General features: G+C 35.8%; 1 protein-coding gene across 8 annotated transcripts in view; it reads left to right on the top strand.

The window, feature by feature from the left end:
- Positions 1 to 20,312, top strand: part of LOC123315147 (fat-like cadherin-related tumor suppressor homolog) — a 526,180-nt gene that overhangs the window by 345,588 nt on the left and 160,280 nt on the right. The window lies entirely within an intron of this gene.

Raw genomic sequence — 20,312 nt, 5'->3', positions numbered from 1 at the left:
AGAAAATGGAATTCATGCTGGTAGTAGCCAATTCAGTAAGTATTTGAGTACCGGAATTCGAGTTAGTGAAATGGAAATAACACTGAGCTCTGGATAGAGATAGACAATTGTTATTTGTGCAACCAGTTGGGAAAAGCATTATTTGTCGTAATAAGCGTATTTCTGCGCAAAAGAACGCGAAATACGAAAAATTGTGTTTCCCAACTTGTTTCACACAATATTTTTTCTAATTTTGAATATTATATGTTGCTATGAATTCAAATTAAAAGCACCAAAAACTTCTCAAAAAGCTTCTCTCGGAGATTCCTTCAACATCGTCTAGTGATGGAAATTATTCAATTTTCCACTCTGTTTCTATGAAAGCAAGTATCGTTGCATCATCAGTTGCGAAATATCTCACTTTGCGTAACTGGTTGCGAAAAGTAAAACGTTTCAATGAGTTTCAAAAAGTGTACTATATACGTATTTAAAAAACTATTTCTGAGACAAAAATCTAATTTTCATCAAATATTTCAACTGACAAAAACTCACTTCCTAAGCAAATCTCCTGTTTGCCAAAAAAAAACATATATTATGCACCGGCTACCACAATGCTTCCCAAATAATGTGTGAAATTTATAGATTGGCTATTATATAGAACCTACAATAAGATTGAGATGTAAAGACAGATGTCAGAAAGGAACTTTCAACATGAAATGGTTATCGTCTCATGAGAGCGAACTCACAGTTTTTATGAGTTTATCTGTATCATAGTTATTAATTAACTGATGAATGAACTTTATCACCAAGATTTACGTGAGGAAACAATTTCGTCTATATTATTATTAAAATATACGAAGAAACACACATTGAAATCCACAGATACAAGAATTTTTGATTCCATTATGCCGCGACAAATACTCAAACCCTGGATACACCAACTACATACAGGGTAAGTGAAATGTAACGAGCGAAATGTCTTCAGCATTAACTATTTTGTAGAAAAATGCCGTTCAGGTAAATTTTCATTTTACATCAGGCCAATTTAAAGATACAGGTTTTTCACAAAGGTGAGGCTTTTTTTTTGGACAGGATTTACTTATCTTAATGAATCCTTCCACCAAAAATCGTATCTATAAAACATTGAACATGGCGGAGCTATCACTCCTTGAATTTGAGAGGAATCAATGGCATTGATGTGCATAAAAGAAAAAAATTTAACTTAATCTTACAATATATAATTTCTATAGCTTCAAAGGCAACATTGCGTGTGAATTTTGTTTTTGTGGGCGAGAACTTTTTGCCTCATCCAGCATGATTAGTTCACAATTATCGCCAAAAGCAAAGCCATCATTGCGGCATTGAATTCCTCCCATAATCCCTGACATCAACCCTGTAGGATAAAGTTGGAATTTTTCCTGAAGGAACGTCAGCCAGAAGCTCTCAAATGACATCTTAGTAATGATAAGAAAATGCTATTTTCACTAAACTCCAATTTGAACGCCGATTAATTGAACTCCTTTCATTTGTCGCTCCTTTCAAAGCGTAACGTTCAAGAAAACGATAAAATTTTTTAATGAAATCAAGGTTTTTAAGCACATACCTCATATCTACTCTACTGTTTTCGATCGATTTCCTTACAAAATATTCGTTGATGCAGTTTCCACTCAATCTCTGCTTTTGTTTTTCAATTAATAGCGAATTCCAGGAGAAAACCCAATATCATAAAACTGCTCTTTATCCATGGAAACGCAATGTATCAAGAAAATGTCCTGAGGTGTTGACCTAAAAATCCACTCAGTATCAAAAAAATCTTTGTAAAACCTGTACCGGGTGGGCAAATTTCGATGTTTTAGCACTACAGCTTTTAAACCAGAGGAGATAGACAAAATCTGATACCCCATTCTCGTTCTCTTTTTCTGAGAAACTTACAATAGTAGTTGTGATTCTTGGCCACTTTCTTTTGTTTTCGAGTTATAAGCAGAAATTGGAAAAATGGCGATTTCGAAATAAATTTATATCTCCGCTAATTCTGATGATAGAGCTCTGAAATTGAAACATTATACAGGCACTTTTTTACGTAAAATCCAGTGGCGTGCTCGCCTTTTTAGCAGGATTTTTAATTATGGAGCTATGACCCAAAGTTATGTTTTCTTAAATGGGAACATAAGATTTCTATGCAAATTTTTGAAAGCTTAATTTTTACTGATCTCAAAAATATATAACATCATATGGTTTGTATCAATATAAATAATAGAAAATGGTCAAAAACACTTTTTCCCAATATTTCTATGGTTTCTACTTTTGACGAGCACAGAAAAATAGAGTTTCCTATAACAAAAGCAGTCTCCTTCCGGCAATGTCATTCTTTCTATGCTTTTCACCAATTTTCACAATATTTGAATCAAGATATATTTCATGAATTTTCATAATAATGAAAGGACTTATAGAAGGAGACAGTGGTAATCATACGAGGCTATTTTTTTTAACCATAGAAATATTGAGAAAAAAGGTTTTTGACCATTTTCTATTATTTAAATTGATACAAACCATATGATGTTATATATTTTTGAAATCAGTAAAAATTAAGCTTTCAAAAAATTGCACAGAAAACTAATGTTTCCATTTAAAAAAACATAACTTTGGGTCATAGCGTCGTAATTAAAAATCCTGCTAAAAAGGCAAGCACGCCACTGGATTCTACATAAAAAAGTGCCTGTATAATGTTTCAGTTTCAGAGCTCTATCATCAGTATTAGCGGAGATATAAAGTTATTTCAATATCGCCATTTTTCCAATTTTTGATTATAACTCGAAAACAAAAGAAAGTGGCCAAAAATGACTACTACTATTGTTAGTTTCTCAGAAAAAGAGAACGAGAATGGGGTATCAGATTTTGTCTATCTCCTCTGGTTTAAAAACGGGAGTGCTAAAACATCGAAATTTGCCCACCCTTTACAAGAAGAAGAGATCGAAAATAAAATTAATCAGTGCCAGTGGTATAAAGGCGAAGTATAATGCTTTGCATCTCGTGGTGGAATTCCAACAACATTAAAGTAATGTCGAAGTTATATCTAGACAATATTAAGCAAATTTTCAGATGTTAGCTTTTCATTTGCTGTTTTGTTTACGTCAATCGAAGGAATAGAATAGCAGGATTTTCATAGCCTTCTTAGGGCCATCATGGAAAGCACCATGTCTAGGCTGGCTTGTCCTTGTAGTCAAATGAGTTTGTATTGAATTTCAGTTTGCCTTTTACCCTCCATACTTTGTGGTCCATCGACAATATTCTGCATCCTGTTCTGGTTTCGGTTCCCACACGTATTAAGCCTCGAAGACGATTGTAAACAAATTAATAAAAATGCGTTCTCAGGAGTCTTTAGTAGTCAAGAACAGCTTGGAGTAGTATGATTGAACAATATCCGTTGGCATGTTTTCCAATGGCTCGTACCAGTATCCGCATTCCGGAGACTGGCAGCCCGTGCGCCATGAAACAGGAAATTAACTTCGCCCCCATAAAATTGAATTCGAAATTATTCTGGGTCTGCATTACATAATTTGCGTCCTCCTGACCTGCAGTCCCCGAAAACGGTTGTTATCCGAAGTATCAGGTGGTGCGACAACCCGGGGATAATAAAATTTTCGGATTCAGATTCAATCCCCAAATTTTTATGGTACATTGCTTTGTTTTCGTTCCGACGCCTCTGACGATGAAAAATGATACCCTCCTTTATTGGAAACACCGCGAATATTTCATCTTTCTGCCGGAACCAAATCATTTCCTCTCGCGGTTTGGCTATACTCGGAGATTTTGAATTTGTAAATTAAATTCAGATTTTTCACGCAATACGATTTCAATTTCAGATTTCGGAAAACTCACGCATAATAACACTGGAGTAAAAACCAAATTGAAATGGCTGACTGGAAGATGCAATCAAATGAAAAGCGATAAAAAAAACGCGAAATATGTATGACAAAATGTTGCTCGATTTCTGATAAACAATTCAGGCAGGCATTTTTTTTAACGAGGTGAGTTGTATTAGGTGGACACAAAAAAAACATTAATTTAAACATACACTATACAGGGTGAGTCTTTGAATCGTACAAATATTTCAACAGTAGATTCTTGTGTCAAGAGAAACACCATTTCCGATTTGGTTCTGATAAAAAGATATAGCCATTTCAAGTTTTCATAATGAGCTGTGCCATCCCTGGAAAAACAAAATTACCTTCAAAATAACTAGCTTAATCTGTAACACTACACATTTGTGTTTGAACCTCGTTTTGAACCGAGTTGTTTTCAGCCAACGGGGATGGTTGACCAACTTTTAGCTAAAAGGCTTCTATTTTAATTTCTTTAGAGTATATTAATTTGAAAACGGGTTCAGTTAATAGATGGATTATTAAGCTTTGGAAAAAAGCGACAGAAAGCACGTTATTCATTATGGCATAGAGTGCAGGCCCGTTCTTGTATAATTGGAAAAACTAGTCAACCTACCCCAGGCATGGGGTAGGTTCTTGTATAATTGGAAAAACTAGTCAACCTACCCCATGCCTGGGGTAGGTTGACTATTCACCTGGTGTAAGTTGACCTATGAAGTTATAAGGGTCAAATCTATGAGGAAATAGGATGAAAGACACAAAAAGACCGGTGTATAGCTAATTTCTTTCATTGAAATCAATAGGCAATTTTCTGCCACTTTCATTGAACACAATAAACTTCAAATGAAAATGAACAATCCGACGTTTGAAAATGACGCAATTTGAGTACTTAAAGAACAAACATGGTAAACAAAGTAGTTATCAAGTGTTCAGAACAAAACGAAGGAAATTTGCATAAAATTTAACTATTATGTCATACATAATAGTAGTCAACCTACCCTTATAGACAACCATCCCCGGTCTCCCCTACACTAGAAAATATTAGGAATACTTTTATTTTACAAAACGTTCAAATATTCATTCGGTAGCGTCCAACTTAGTTCCAACAGTTGGGTTCTTTGAATTTTTGGTATTTTTATAGTAAGTAGTGGTCATAATGAACAAACTGTAGGACGTGAGTGATATCTTGTGTTCGAAAAAGATTCATCAAATAAAGGGAACACTATATTCTGAAATTAATTTCATTAGATAAAACCGTTTCAACAGACTTTATATTTTAAACCTAGCCGATTCGAAAAAAATGGTAAATAAAAAAAGTGTTGTCTTGAAATCAAGATAAGATCTAAAAATTTTTAAGAACTTGGCGTCATTATATTCATAAAACCGATTATTTTGCCATAATTTCCAAAGATTGCAACTTGGATTAGGTGCTGTATATAAATATCAGTTATAAATCCGGGAGTTTTAGTCATCCGTAATTTTTTTTCATTTATCACTTCCTTGTTTACGAATGTTCAGATATGAATTATATGACTAGGGTTTCCCCCGAAAGCCCTGTTCTGTATCGTTGGGGAAGTGATATTCGTAAACATCCATCATTTTCTTCCTGCTTCGGTAAAAAATTCCCTCGTCACCATAAGAATTCTTCGTGCATCCTTGTCAAATTTTTATGCTGCCATTAAAAGTTTTTAGTCGAACGAAGGGTAACTGTAATATAAATACTTTCTGAGGAGTTCGGCGATGTGCACGCTTTATCTATATATCATCTTTCAGCAAATAACCCTGCTCGAACGGTTCTGGAATACTAAGACCAATATTAGTGGAACGAGTCCACCGAATACTCCGTAAGATCAAAATTTGCCTATCGTTCTCGATATAAAAGTTTTCTACATGATCGTAAATACCCAGATTGATCCGATATAGGTATTACCTTAACTTATCAAGTTTGTTCTTTGGGCATTTCCAGGGAAATTTATAACTATTATTCAGCTACGTTCATTTCCAGGATAGAATGGAATTTCATATATTCTTAAACTTGTTTTGATCCGTCCATTATAAACTGGTTATACACAGGTTGCTACTTAAGTTCTGCGACAAATAAAACGGATATTTACAATTTGGAGATGGCTTTATAGTTTTTAGAATATTCTCCATGCCATGAAGATCAATACACTTCGCATGCGCTTAAAAGAATTTAAGGTGTTCCAGAGACTACGGCGCATGACCTATCAATTAGATGTCTCGACTGCTGAAAAACGTTTATAGTTGAATTTGTATGGGGTTTTCATTGTCGTGGTAAGTAATGGTCTTCTGAGAATAGACCATTATAGAATTCTTTAATCCAGCGAAACACGATTGTCTAAAATGGTGCTCCATTACCTTTGAATAACTGTACTTATAAAATCTCTCTAGGTACGAAAATCTTAAAAAATAAAAAATCTTTCAGTGAAAATACATTTTTTGACCTATTCACCACATAAATTTTGCTAAATCATCCAACTTTAGTATAAAAAATTAAAAATGATGTATACAACCATATATTTTCTATTTTTCCATGAATTAACACCATATACAATTTGAATAGTACCATAATTGATATAGAGGACCAACCAAAATGATCAACATAAGGCTAAACAATGATTGCTGGAAATTTTCCATATACATACTTCGTTATGTATCATACTCTTCATTTTGTGTACTTTCATTGAATAATATTTCTAATACTATTTGTTTTCTTTCAGGTACGTAGAGGATGCCCATATCCGCAAACTTTGTAGAGTACGTGAGTATTAATCTAGCATTCATAGTATTCTGCTAAACAGAGTACAAGTATCTTGAAGTAGAAGGGAGTTGGATCTTATGAAAATACGATAACGCCTAACAGTGAGGCATGAAGATTTGGATCTTAGTAAAGAGCTTATTTTCGTCACTTATCCTTACTTCTCTTATAAATCTAAAAGTCCGTGTGTTTGTTTGTTCGCTTGTATGTTTTGTCTTTACGTAACCGAGGATAACCAATTTCAATTCAATCCAAAATAATGTTTCTTTTGAACATTGACTGTCATGGAATGAATTAATATAGAAAAGAATGTGACCCTTATTCTCATGAAAAATATTCCTTATCTACGCAATATTTTTCTAACGGAAATTACGAGAGATAAGAGATGATAGGATGAAGGAATACGAATTCAGGCAAACAATAAAATCTACTCGCGATCGCCTACTTTGAGGCGATCAATGATCATTATCATTTCTATTTGGTTTGGACTAAGATGGTGTTAACGTTGTAGGCCGTAGCTGAAACGAGGCAAGGGAATTGTTAAGCTTTTTTTTTAGGGAGGTTTCGCGAATCTTTCGTTAATTGTGTTCATTTTCAGATTTTAAGATTTATGTTCTAGCTCTTATAATGCGAAGAATTTTACAGTCAAATATTACCCGAAAGAACCTGCTCGTTCAAGTTAATTACAGATGTACCTAATGTCGAATTGTTTTACACTTTTGTCAATAAAAAACTAGTTGGTTAGCTGTTGGACCTTTCAACTATTTTTGTTCAAAATGAATTCGTCGTTCGTTTTGACCTCGATTTTGACGTATTCACTTTTATTGTACAAGGTCAAATTTCCGACAATTATAAATTCTTACCTGTCTCAGCTTCACAGCTTCCGACACATTAGTGTTTCTGCAATCGTTCAAAAATAGCTATAGACTTTTCGATGCGACTCAAACTTGTTGTTGGAGGTCTAATGTTTCTTACATGTTCCAAACATGTTCAGTGGCGTACGTTAAGTTAATTTCGAATAGCACTAATATATCGTAAAAATTTTTCAACAAAATTGAAGTTCTTGAACATTATTCTTCAAAAATGCCATTGAGAGAACGGTCTAAACCTCACCTTTCAAGTAAGTCAGCCTCAAACATTTTAACAGCTGAAGCTTCATAAGAAAAAAAATATTTGGAGACTCACGTGCGGGATACTTCTTGAAAAATGAAGGATGTTCAGACAGAAAGCAAATTAGGGTAATTGGAGAAGCTGCTCAATATAGCTCTGTTCATTTCCGCCTCAAGTTTTCTTCGAATTTCTATTTTTTTAATCTTCAAGTGTCTTGGAAGTGAATATACAGTCCCTGGCCAATTTATTAGACGCACTGAGGATTTTTTTTATATTTACTGGTATTGCTCGAGGAAAAAGCAGAATATTTGAATTTCATTTCCACAGAATGTTAGTTTCATCTACGACTCTCATTAAATTGTTCTATTTGGCATTTATTTTTGATGTTGTAGTATTAGTACTTGAGTATGAATCAGTACTATGTCTTCCAGTGGACGTCTTGCATTCTGCAGGTTCGGACGTTATTTCGATAATCCACATATGAAATCATTATCTTCGAATGCAGCAAACCGAACAATTCTGCTTTGATAGTATGAAGCTCTCATAGCTACACAGGGTGGCTCAGCAAAATATTAGAATTTCATGTTCAATCATCAATAAATCAATATTTTTTATTGAATATGATATATTATATGTGAAAACCATTTACAGATGAAGTATATGTAACATATACATTCAATTTAATAATTCAATATTGAGATTTTGCATCGAATCAATGCGTCTAATAATATGGCCAGGGACTGTAGGGTTATGATCCATATTTACAGGTTCTTCTTGTCATCAGTATTATGCCACATAACACTTTGTTACATTTAGTCCTTTACAAATTGTATATTTTCAATTATCGTCCTGAGGAAGCTCCCATGTCGAAACTAATAAAAAGAATTCTCCCTTTTCTATACCTATTCATAGTCAACATGAAATTATGAATGACATAAAAAGCTTCATTCACTGCTTTCTCTCTGCATTCCTTCGAAAGCATAGGAATGCTAGCATCTCCGACGATCCGATCGAATTCGATTTATGTCACGTGGCTAACCTGAAAATGAAATATTTTCTTCTTATCATCCTTTTATCACTCGGACATGGCCCATCTACATCGTCCGTCGTATCTGTCACGGCACGCTTGATTTACGCTCTGCTTGCGTTTCCCAGGACTTTTATACGAGCGCAATTTCCGCTGCCAGCTACTGCTTGTCTTCAGGTCCATTCCTGAATATTTGAATTTTCAGCAGGAATATCCTGGAGGAAATGGGTGTTGCTGCATGCAAGCAGTGGCGTTACGTTATCGGAGATATCAAGATTTCGGGATCTCTCTTACGAAAAATCAACTGGAGATACATAACAGTTTTTGACAAGGATTTTATGGAAAATCTTGGGTTCACGATTGAATTCTGATACTGTTATCCTATTATAACTGGAAAATTATTAAGTTAATATTTGGAAAATAAAGCGATAAGGAATACAAAGATGAGAGAAAATATTTGCGTAGACATCCAGAATTCTCTTGTGAGAATGAAAGAGATGTATTTTGAAATTGATTTTCAAATTGAGAATACGGACTGATGAAACTGCCGGAATTCAACTGGTCAGAAACATCCAAGCTACTTCAAATATTAGTGTAAAAGCAATTTACACAAATGTTTGAAACGGCTTGAGCTTTGTTCTTCACTTCAGCAAAATTTGTTTTTCACTCGGGTTATATCGTGATTTCTTTGAAGCTAAAGTTGCATATATTTGTTTTTTTTTTTCGTATAGAGGATGTTTATACTGCTTTGCTAACAAGAAAGGTCTTATCTGCAAAATGTGATGAATATGATACAATATAATCTAAAATCTACTGACCGGAAAGAGAAAAATCAAATTTATATTTTGCAATTAAGTTCTATTCTTCGACATAATATATAAAATAAAACATGAAGTGTTTTTTAAAATACTATTGCGTTATACAATGAAAAGAAACAAAAACCAGATTTTTTGGAAACCTAAATTTTGCAGATAGGACCTTTCATGTTAGGTTAGGTTAGGTAAGGTTAGGTGATTTTGCAGATAGAACCTTTCATGTTAGGACGGCAGTATAATAATTGTAACTTCAGCCTAATTGCTTTCACACCCCTCTACAGAGGAACATTTACTTATGCCATATATCTCAGAAAGCAAAAGGATAGGGCTCTGTTGAAGCCGTATCCTTATCTGCATGACTCTAGAGATATTTCCGTCCAATTGAAGTTTTTCAAATTCTCTGGTAATTTATTCGTTATCTTTCAACTTCCATTGTCTCCTGATTTGTTCTTCAAATGTTTCTACACTATCTATCGCCACGTTATCTATTCAGACTGTCAACAGAAAGTTATACTTTCACTCTAAATTGTATACTAGTTTTTGTAAGGTTGTGCTTTACTACATTAGACCCCGCTGAATGAAAAGGAACTATTACATTCATTTAATATTTTAAATACTATTTATTTAATTACAAAAGAAGAGGAGAAAACACTTGACTGAGTTTCACAGTTTTTAATTAAAAAATTTGTTGATACGCGTGTTTCGGGTTTTATCCCATTTTTAAAACTTAGTACATAAATACGGAAAGAACAAATTCATATAATAATCCAATAGCACATGTTAAAATCGGAGATAGGCGGAAATCTAATTGATCGTTTACAATTGGCAGATTTTGTTTTTGGGCTGAAGATATTTCTAGGATATCTAAAAGATCTAAACGTTTACCTTTATCACCTTTATGTAGAATTTTTACATTATTAAAATCTATGAAGTGATTGAGAGTAATGGAATGATTAGAGAAACCAGTTGTTGATTTATTCTGCAGAATAGATCTTTTATGTTCCTCAAGTTTAACCCCGAGAAAACGGCCAGTTTGACCTATGTAAAATGCGGGGCACTCATCATATGATAGCATATATACACCACTTAACTATTATTATTAGTCTGTCGATCCTTGCCATTAAAAAATATTCATTTTAAATTTTTCTTATTAGTAGGTACATATAACATCAATTTCATTTTTTCTGATTCTTTTACAAAGTTTTTCACTGGGAGATGGGATGTAATTGGTGTACATAAATTTCTTGATTTAATCTATAAATTGAGGTGGATAAATTGAAGTTAACAATTTTGTTTGTTGTTTTTTGAAAATTAATTTGTCTCTTATGTTATGGAATAGCCGTTTTTTTTGTCTAATAATTCAAGGACTCTAACTTTCAAAACTGGTTTTTGACAATGGGATCGAAATAAACCTGTGTAACAGGGCGTGGAATGCAGACATCTAGATCTTATAAGGGTGAGAACTATTGTTAGGAATCAGAATATCAGGGAAGGTGGGCTTTCTATATATATCGAACTCGAGATGTTCATTCACTCTTTTAATCTGAATATCTAAGAAATTTAAACATTTGTTGTCATCTTCTACCTCCACCGAATGGATACTATTTTTTGTTCGTAATGAATTTTAATTCCAACCCTTCAAACGGCAAATTTCTATCAAAAAGTAATAAAAGGATTGAACGAAGCAGCTCTCATTTAATTGGTTGTTTTTGTGTTTTCACTCATCTATCATCAACGGACGGTCGAAGAAATTAATAGCTATCGATCCATAATGTATAAACTGTTATCACAAAGCCTTTAACTCAGTAACGAGAACCATTAATCAAATATACTCATTTCATGACAACCCTGATGTAGAACAAAGTACGAGCTGATATATTGTCCACTTAATAACAGATATTGAATGTTTTTGCGATCTAGTAAATAACTTCAAATCTATGCTAGATAATCTCTATTCTCCAGTTGAAGCATTGGATCCACTTATTCTATAAATGATCGATGTAACGCTATTCACGGTGATCTGGCATGTGCATTGATTATTATCGTAGGTTTCCCATTACCGCAATGATGATGTTAATTTTTTCTGTCCGAGATATGAATTGGTGGAAAAAGAGCCATGAGATATTTGAACGAGATGTCAAAAATGGATAGCTTATGAAAGTGATCATTTCACGTTGAATACCATATCTTCATGAACTACAGTGGCGTGTCTACTGTCTTTTATATTTTGAAGAAAAAAATAGTACACCAGTGTCTTCTTGTCTAGTAGAGCAATCGACCAATGAATTCAGTCATATTAAGAGCTTTCCAAATGACGAAGTTGTTGAAAATGGCCGACTCAAGCTAAGAAAATGTAGACGAAGTTGTTATTTATTTGAAAAATGTGCCTTGAAAACGAAATAAGCAAGCAATCAAGTGATGCGTCATTTCAAAAATATGAGAGACAAACTTCAGTTCCTTTCATCATCTCATAGACTCAACCCCTATGGAGGAACAGCAACCCCCATGGCGTATTAGCAACCTCTAGGATGCGTGAGGATTTGAATAGGCTCCTCATGCTGGGTTGTGCATCGTTGTGAGGTTCTATATTATGTTCTCCATATCTTCTCTAGTTTTTTCATTAAACAGGCTGTCCATATCGTTTGGGTCAGAACGGCTGGAAGTCTTTACCATATTTTGTAAGGGGAAAAACTTGAAAGGAGTAGATATTTAAATTTAACATTTAAAATTGTGTATGCGGTAGGATGTAAATGAAGTACATCACTAAAGATAACTCATAAGACTTGGGCAGGATAACTCCTGTCATTTTTTTCCAATTCAAAATAGGGGGAGTCCGGGAGATTTGGTCAGTTAGGAGACTTGAACCACCTCAAATATTTCAATTCAAATTTCACGCCACCGGTATCGTAAATAGCTTGCGACATACTCGTAACAAGGCAAAACTAGTGGCAACTCCATTTTGGCCGTTATCAGAAAAGTTCGAGGTGAGAGGGTTGAACGTGATTTTGTTGTTATGAAGTAAGAAATTGAATATTTTTTTTTGTTACATTGTACACACCAGGTGCATGGTGTTAGTTAGTTTTATTGCAATATTGATTAATATTGTTTCACAAACTATGAGCCTTTTTAATAATGGTTTTAAAAGTTTCAAGAAAACAACTGTAGAATAGAGTAAAAGGAAATGAGAGTACCTTGACCCATGCTATGGTCGGGAGCAATCAGTGGTCCAAGTTTCCCGCAGCGAGCTTAGATAATAGTTTGCTTCAAAAAAAAAAATTGAATAAATATAAAAAATTAAACCAAGGTTCAAAAAAGTGAAAAACATCACGGAAATAAGGGAGAGTGACTCTGAAATAGAAAATATGTATTTCATACGCTGATATATCTGATGATGAATACCGCGACAAAGACAATCGTTGGTGATTGGAAATTGTTTTCTTTCAATGTTTTTCCTGATAAACAAACTTATGGTCAAGTCTCTCTCGCCCCCTGTTCAACTCTTCCATGGGTTAGGGAGGCATGAGGCAATTTTCGGTTAGTAAAAAAAGAATTGCTGCTCAAAATTTCATCGCACCATCACTGTACTATATTATCTATTTAGTTACCTATTTAGGCATGATATCTTTACGGAGAAAAAATGAGTTGCTACCATTTACAGATACAACTTTAGTGGCTCTAGAGTGAGAAGGAGTTCAACTCTACCGGACTCCCCATACTTTTAATTTACATCTTTCAACTGAGGCTTGCAATGGACAAGTTCCACCTGAGCGCGTCTCTACTTTTGTGTCAGTCTATACTCATCACTAAATTCTTGGTTCGCTCGTTTTCGAACATCTGAAAATATTTTTGGAAACATCCATGGGTCACTTATTCAAAGTCTTTGAACATCATTCACTAAACTATGCATTTTTTCATTAGGCACTGAAAAAAGTATTACTGAAACATTTTTTTTCGAGAATGTTAAGTTCGGTACTAAACCAGTACCACATTTTAACTTTCCTAGGAATCTAGGATGACAAATTCAAATTTGATAAAACTTCACGTTTCGTAGAGCTCACGAACTACTTATTTGACTTCCCCTCTCCATCTTTAGAATTTCCCCCTGAGAAAATTGAATATAGAATAATCTGCTATCATCGTTTTGTCAGTCGGACCGTGGCCGCTCTAAAAGGACATCGTTTCTGTTATATTGCTATGAGTGATTACCCTTTTATAGGGGCGTAATATCCGGTCTCAGGGAAACTACCAGAATTTCGTTCCGTTTGTGAGCATTGAATCTTGCTAGAGGAATATTCCAAGCGACGATTTCTGCAGATAATCTTGGTCAGTGGCGTTCTATGAAGTTTTCACTATGTACCGATCAAATGAGGGAAAACGGAACATATACTCCATATACTCGGGGGTCAAAATACATATCTATAATAGGTTTTTTCTGAGAGGTCAAACCAGATCGTTAGATACAATTCTGTCAAAGCGTAAATTTCAACTTACGTACGAATGCCTTTAATAATACAATGCTCTGTGACATTTTTCTGTATTATTCTTTCGAAGTCCTGAAGGTGATTCAAATATAATCAAAACTTCGACAGAATATCCTAATGGATTTCCTCCACACTTTACCTCTCCCAATTAATATACTTTCATCATATTGAAGATCATTGAACTAAATATTGTATAACCGTATGTCTGATACAGTTGAGTACTATTTTATTTGAAACTAAATGTTTATGTTGCTATATAATTACATATTTCTAATCAATATCCCATTTTGTACCTTCGGTTTGTAGTTTGTTACTTTAATTCCGTGGTTAAATCTACATAATTTTCAGATGTGATTCAGAAATGGCCAAATATTCAGATTAGTCAGTTCAATTTCAAAATGGTGATTTGAAACTAAGCGTAGTCATCATCATTTATTTCAGAAACCGTCCATTGTGATCAGATTTATCACATTCATTTCAGAAATCAACAAATGTATTTCAGAAAATATCAAGTGTAATTCAGAAATCATACTTTCAGATACCTCACCGAACTAATGTGACTTGTTTTGGAATATTCCTCGGAATATTCGTTTCAACAGTGATTGATAAAAACACACTCTTATATTAGCTGTTATATAGCAGCTCTATTTTGGTGCTCTGATTATATACTCACGTAGCAAAACAATTAGGTAACAGAGGAAACATTTCTGCTTAATGGCTGCTCTGTAATATGGACACCTGTGGTATGAAAATAATACTAACTTCGAACCTCGGTTTTACAAAATCTTGTTGGTCACACATTTATGTCATTGTCATTGATGAGAGTTGAAAATAATAATCTCAGACCAAGGAAACAATGCTGGGAATATCAAAAGTTCACAGTCATGTCATGCCGACAATATCAATTTCAAGCTGTTATAATAATAAAAACATCAAAAGTAACTCGATAAAAACCAATAGCAAAATAAAAGCAAGGATGATGTTGAGTTATCTGCTTGTTTTCCGAGTTGTTATCTAAAGAAAACTATCGTGGTATTTAGACCTCAGATGATTGCCATTAGTTTTTAAGGAACACCTTCTTGACATACATCCTTTCTTACACAAGCAGCGAATAAACCCTTGGCCTGTTTATATGGTTGAGTCCTTAGCAATTGATCTTAGACTTTTTGAATTCTGACGTAAAAGAGTTATGTTTGCAACTAATAGAAAGAAGATCTATAACCTTCAGTAATGATTAAAATTTCAACCCAATGCATTCGCCATTTTGCAACTAAATGAAGATATAAAATATGTTGAACACTACCAGAGATCGAACATCTTAAAATGATATCATTAGCTTTCAACTGCAGGAGGTCGATATTTCATAGTTTTTTTTTGGAACATTACATATGTTGCAAAATGGCGAATACGCACTTCAACATTTTCAAATTGGCGTCTGTTTTTCAAGTCTTGTGAATGAAAATGTTCGGTGGGTGGCTCAAACTTATGCTAACTATCACTAATATATAAATCATACTATTATATTATATACTATGGCTATTTTCTGTGAATACGGGTATAATGAGTTGTTATGAATTGGTAGGTATATCGGCAAATGAAGGTTTATGAAAAATCGCGCAATAGTGTTTGTAATTACTTCAACTAAAATCAATTTTACTCTTAATTCTGTTTCCATAATAAATTGAATGCAAGGATGTACTGAATTGATAAACTCAAAGAATTTGTCCAATTGACGATCAGACTCAATTCATTCATTCATTGCTGTATCCCGTTGCCGGGAATGAATCTACAAAAAGACGAAAGCGGGAGAAAACAAAAAGAAAAAAAAAAAAAAAAAAAAAAAAAAAAAGAAAAAAAAAAAAGGGGCGAACAGACTTATAATTTTTCAGGACTTATTGCGACTGTGTGCTCTCCTGTGACTGTAGAGTCCCAACCGTGACCTACATATCCTACCACACTCCGGGCATGGATAGTCACCAACCAGATCTGGCCGCCGCTGTATCCTTCTCGAGTCTCCATTATAACTGTGTACCAAAGACCTCCACTGTGACCTGTCTAATGCTAGTTGTTCCCAGTTATGATTGGCATTAACTGATTTTAGGGATTGATGTAGTGTATCCTTGAACCGCTTGTACTGGCCTCCTGGTTTCCGGGCTCCCTCAGTGAATTCGCCATATAGAGCTATTTTGAGGAGTCTTGTGTCTTGCATCCTCAGAATGTGGCCGCTCCATCTCAGTCGGGCCCTCGTTACTTGAGTCTCAATTGTTGTACAACTCGCGCGCTGCAAGACTTCTGCATTTGAAACTTTGTGGAACCATCTTATGTGCATAATCTGTCTTAGATGACGTTGTTGCGTTTGTTCAAGCTGTTTAATATGTCGCCTGTAGGGCGTCCAGCTTTCGCTTCCGTAAAGAAGCGTTGGGAGGACCACTGCCTTGTAAACAGCTGTCTTGGTCTTCAGATTGAGGTCGTGATTGTGAAACACTCTATCCTTTAGCTTCCAGAATGCCCGTGATGCCGAATTGATACGGTTGTGTATTTCCGTGTCAAGGTTAGCCCTAGTATTTATGAAGCTTCCCAAGTATTTGAACTGCTCGACCTGTTCTAGAGTTTCATTCTCCAGGCTGATATCTGTTGGAAGGCTTTCTGGCGGACTAACCAGGATTTTGGTTTTGTCGATATTGAGTCTAAGGCCTAAAGCCTCGTATATATGTTTATAGGTGTCCAACATTATCTGTAGATCCTCCGAGCTGCTAGCGATAAGTGAACAGTCGTCTGCATATTGAAGTTCAGTGATAAACTTGGTACTGGTTTTTGCTCTGAGGCGCTTCAGGTTAAACAGGCCTCCATCAAATCTGAATCTTATCCCAACACCTCTTACAGGCATACTCATGTCAGCAATCATCGATACAGCTATGGCGAAAATATTGAACAGTAAAGGCGCTAATATGCAGCCTTGTTTTATTCCAGAGTTGGTTGAGAAATGGTCGGTTGTGGAGCCATTATGCTGTATTCTAGCGGTGTTGTTGGTATGAAGGCTTTTACACACTGCTAAGAATTTTTCGGGTACTCCAAGACGTGCCATGATTTTCCATAGCGCTCTCCGATTCACCGAATCGAACGCCTTACTTAGATCGATGTAGGCTGTATAGATCCTTGATTGTTGTTCACGGGCCTTCTCTTGCAGCTGTCGCAGTGTGAATATTAGGTCCACCGTACCTCGATTTGGTCTGAAACCGCACTGGGATTCAGGCAATAGCTTCTCCAAGAGTGGAACTAGACGATTAGCCATAATCTTCGAGAGAATTTTACCGGCCACACTAAGCAACGATATGCCCCTGTAGTTGTTGCAATTCGACGTATCGCCTTTGTTCTTATAGAGGTTGATAACTAAAGCGTCTCTGAAGTCTTGTGGCACATCTCCCTGTTCCCAGATCTTGCGGAATAGTGTTAGGAGACTATTGACAATGTCTTCATCCAAGGCCTTGAATATCTCCGCTGGAATGCCGTCTAGACCAGGTGACTTATCATTTTTCATATTTTTAATCGCACTTATGATTTCCGACATTGAGATTTCGTCATCAAGCGATGTCATCGGACTATACGAGGGGAGCAGGTCTAAAATGGACAAATCCGAGTCGTTATTTTGATTCAAGACCTGTGAGTAGTGCTCCTTCCATCTTTCGAGAATTTTTCTGTCTTCAGTTAGAATAGCTCCATTAGGAAAGTTAGCTTTTCTGCTTGGACCATAAACAGTTTTAATAGCTTCGAAAAAACGCCTGTAATCATGGTTATCGGCGTAAGCTTGTATTTCCCTAGCTTTTTCTTTCCACCAGCTGTCCTTGATTTTTCTTATTTCTTGACGGACCTCGCGTTTTATGTTATTAAAACATTTTTGGGCTGCAACATCGCTAGGCTTGTTAATTGCTGTTTTCATCGCTTTGTGTTTTGCCTCCAGAAGGGGTGCGATATGAGTTTCTTTCTCGGCGAACCAGTCTGGGGATTTTCGGGAGCGTTCTGTGCCCAGTATTTCTTTCGCTGAATTTGTAAGAGATGATTTGAAGCGAAGCCAATGACTCTCAATGTCGTCGTCATAATCCGGTGGTGTTAGGCTATCTTTGACGGCAGCTGTGAAGCTTTCCTTTGTAGAAGGGTTATGTAGTTTGGAGATTTGAAGGCGCTCTCTTAGTAACTTTGGCCTGCGTTGGTATTTTGGGAGCATTGAGATCTTCATTCTCGAGATTACCAGCCTATGATCAGTCCAGCACTCCAGATCTGCTCTGGGTTTAGTGACCAACACCTCTTTGAGATCTTTTCTTCTCACGATCACATAGTCGAGAGTATGCCAATGCCCTGAGCGCGGGTGGCGCCAGGTCCCCCTTGAATTGGGTCTCGTAATAAAGAAGGTGTTCGTTATACAAAGGTTGTGTTCTGCACAAAGAGCCATCAGACGTTCTCCGTTCGAATTAATGCTATCTGTGCCGTGTTTCCCTATTATTCCCGGCCATAGTTCTGTGTCTTGACATCTGCCCACTCTGGCGTTGAAGTCTCCAAGTAGGATAATACGTTCCCGTTTTGGGATTTTACTTAATGTAGCAACGAGTGATTCGTAGAAAGTGTCCTTTGAGTTGTCAGAGGAGTTCAAAGTGGGTGCGTATACTGCAATGATGTTCACAAACGTGTTGTTTGCTGCAGGAAAGCGTAAAGTCATTAAACGTTCTGAGATGCCTACTGGATTTTCGGTTAGTTTGGCGGCCAGGTCGTTTCTAATGGCAAAGCCTACACCATGTTGTCTGATTTGGCCTTCTGGCAAGCCCTTCCAGAAAAAAGTATAAGCATGTTCTACCAAGCTACCTTCGCCCGAGAAGCGTGTCTCGCTTAAGGCAACTATTGCAATGGATGTTCGTTGCAGTTCCTTATCGATTAGGGCAGTACGCCTCTCTGGTCGGTCGGCCTTGGGGTTGTCTAGCAAGGTTCTGACGTTCCATGCTGCAAAAGCTATGTGCTTTTCATTGGTTGTTGTACGATGATTCACTCGCTCAGGCACCCTCCCCCGGAGATCCGAATGGGAGGGTATTTTACCTCCGGATACAAATTTTGTCCTGTTCGACTGATCCATCTTTTTGTAGGAGCTGCGTTAGAAGGTGTTTTAAAGCTGCACTGGTAACGCTGTCAGTGCAACTTTGGTTGCGGTTGCGACTAGATTATCTTGTGGCACAGGTAACCTGAGACGACAAGGTCTGAGACGTAACTTAAGCAACGCAGAGAGCCATTTCCTGCTCAAGCCAATATTTTGGCTAGGTGATTGTGGGAAACAGAGATATACCGCTCATGTTCGGTCGCCAGAGCCTCGTTCGTAAGAACAGGGTGCACCGCGAGAAGGTGAGGTTGGCATTTGAGAGGAGAGGCTATAAAACGCATCCTTCCCCTTACACATCAGACTCAATAAAACATGCCAGAATATCAGAAAATCACATATCTACGAATTTTTGCCAATAAATTAAATATTTAATCAAAGAAGAGTTATAAAATTGTTCCTCAATATTATGCATGAATATTTATTCTAATAATTGGCCTAAAAGGTTTCCCATTATTAATCCTTTATTTTTTAATGCATCAAATTTATTATCGAACTGATAAATTATTTGATTTATTTTCAATATATGTCTTCAACTAGTAGTAGTGTCTAGGCCGTAACGTGAAACAAACAAAAACGAAAACAATGAACGGTGCATACGAAATGAAGAGAAAAAAACACCGTCAAAATCTAAGAGATGATGATAACTTTCGGGCGATCGAGAAATATAGATTCTTTTATTTTCTATATTCATTACTGAACGACTGACCATTTGTACCTGCTTTGTAATTGCTCTGAACGTTGTGGAAACTGTCATTACCTCCTTTAGATTTTAGAATTAAATGCTTGTTTATATATCTTCTCGCTCGGTACCAAATTTTTCAGCTTACCTTCACGCACCTGAAGATGCACTTGTCGTGGTTAATCAACTCTTTTCAGTGAAAATGTGAAAATCATATAATTATATTTTTAGTTAAACTAAGAACGGACTGTTCTGATGAAATATTGAACACTTGAACACGTTGTTTCAAGCATATTCTTATGACTTGCAGAACTGAAGTGTCACTATAACATATTACTTTTCACAAATTATATGTAATTGTTTATTGTTTGTGAAATACCAACATATATGGCGAATCAGGTGATTTAAGTTTCAGCAATGA

The sequence above is a fragment of the Coccinella septempunctata genome, chromosome 6, assembly GCF_907165205.1.
Source record: "Coccinella septempunctata chromosome 6, icCocSept1.1, whole genome shotgun sequence".
Lineage (NCBI taxonomy): Eukaryota > Metazoa > Arthropoda > Insecta > Coleoptera > Coccinellidae > Coccinella > Coccinella septempunctata.
Note: the sequence above shows the minus strand (reverse complement) of the source record. Positions and strands in the feature narration are given on the sequence as shown.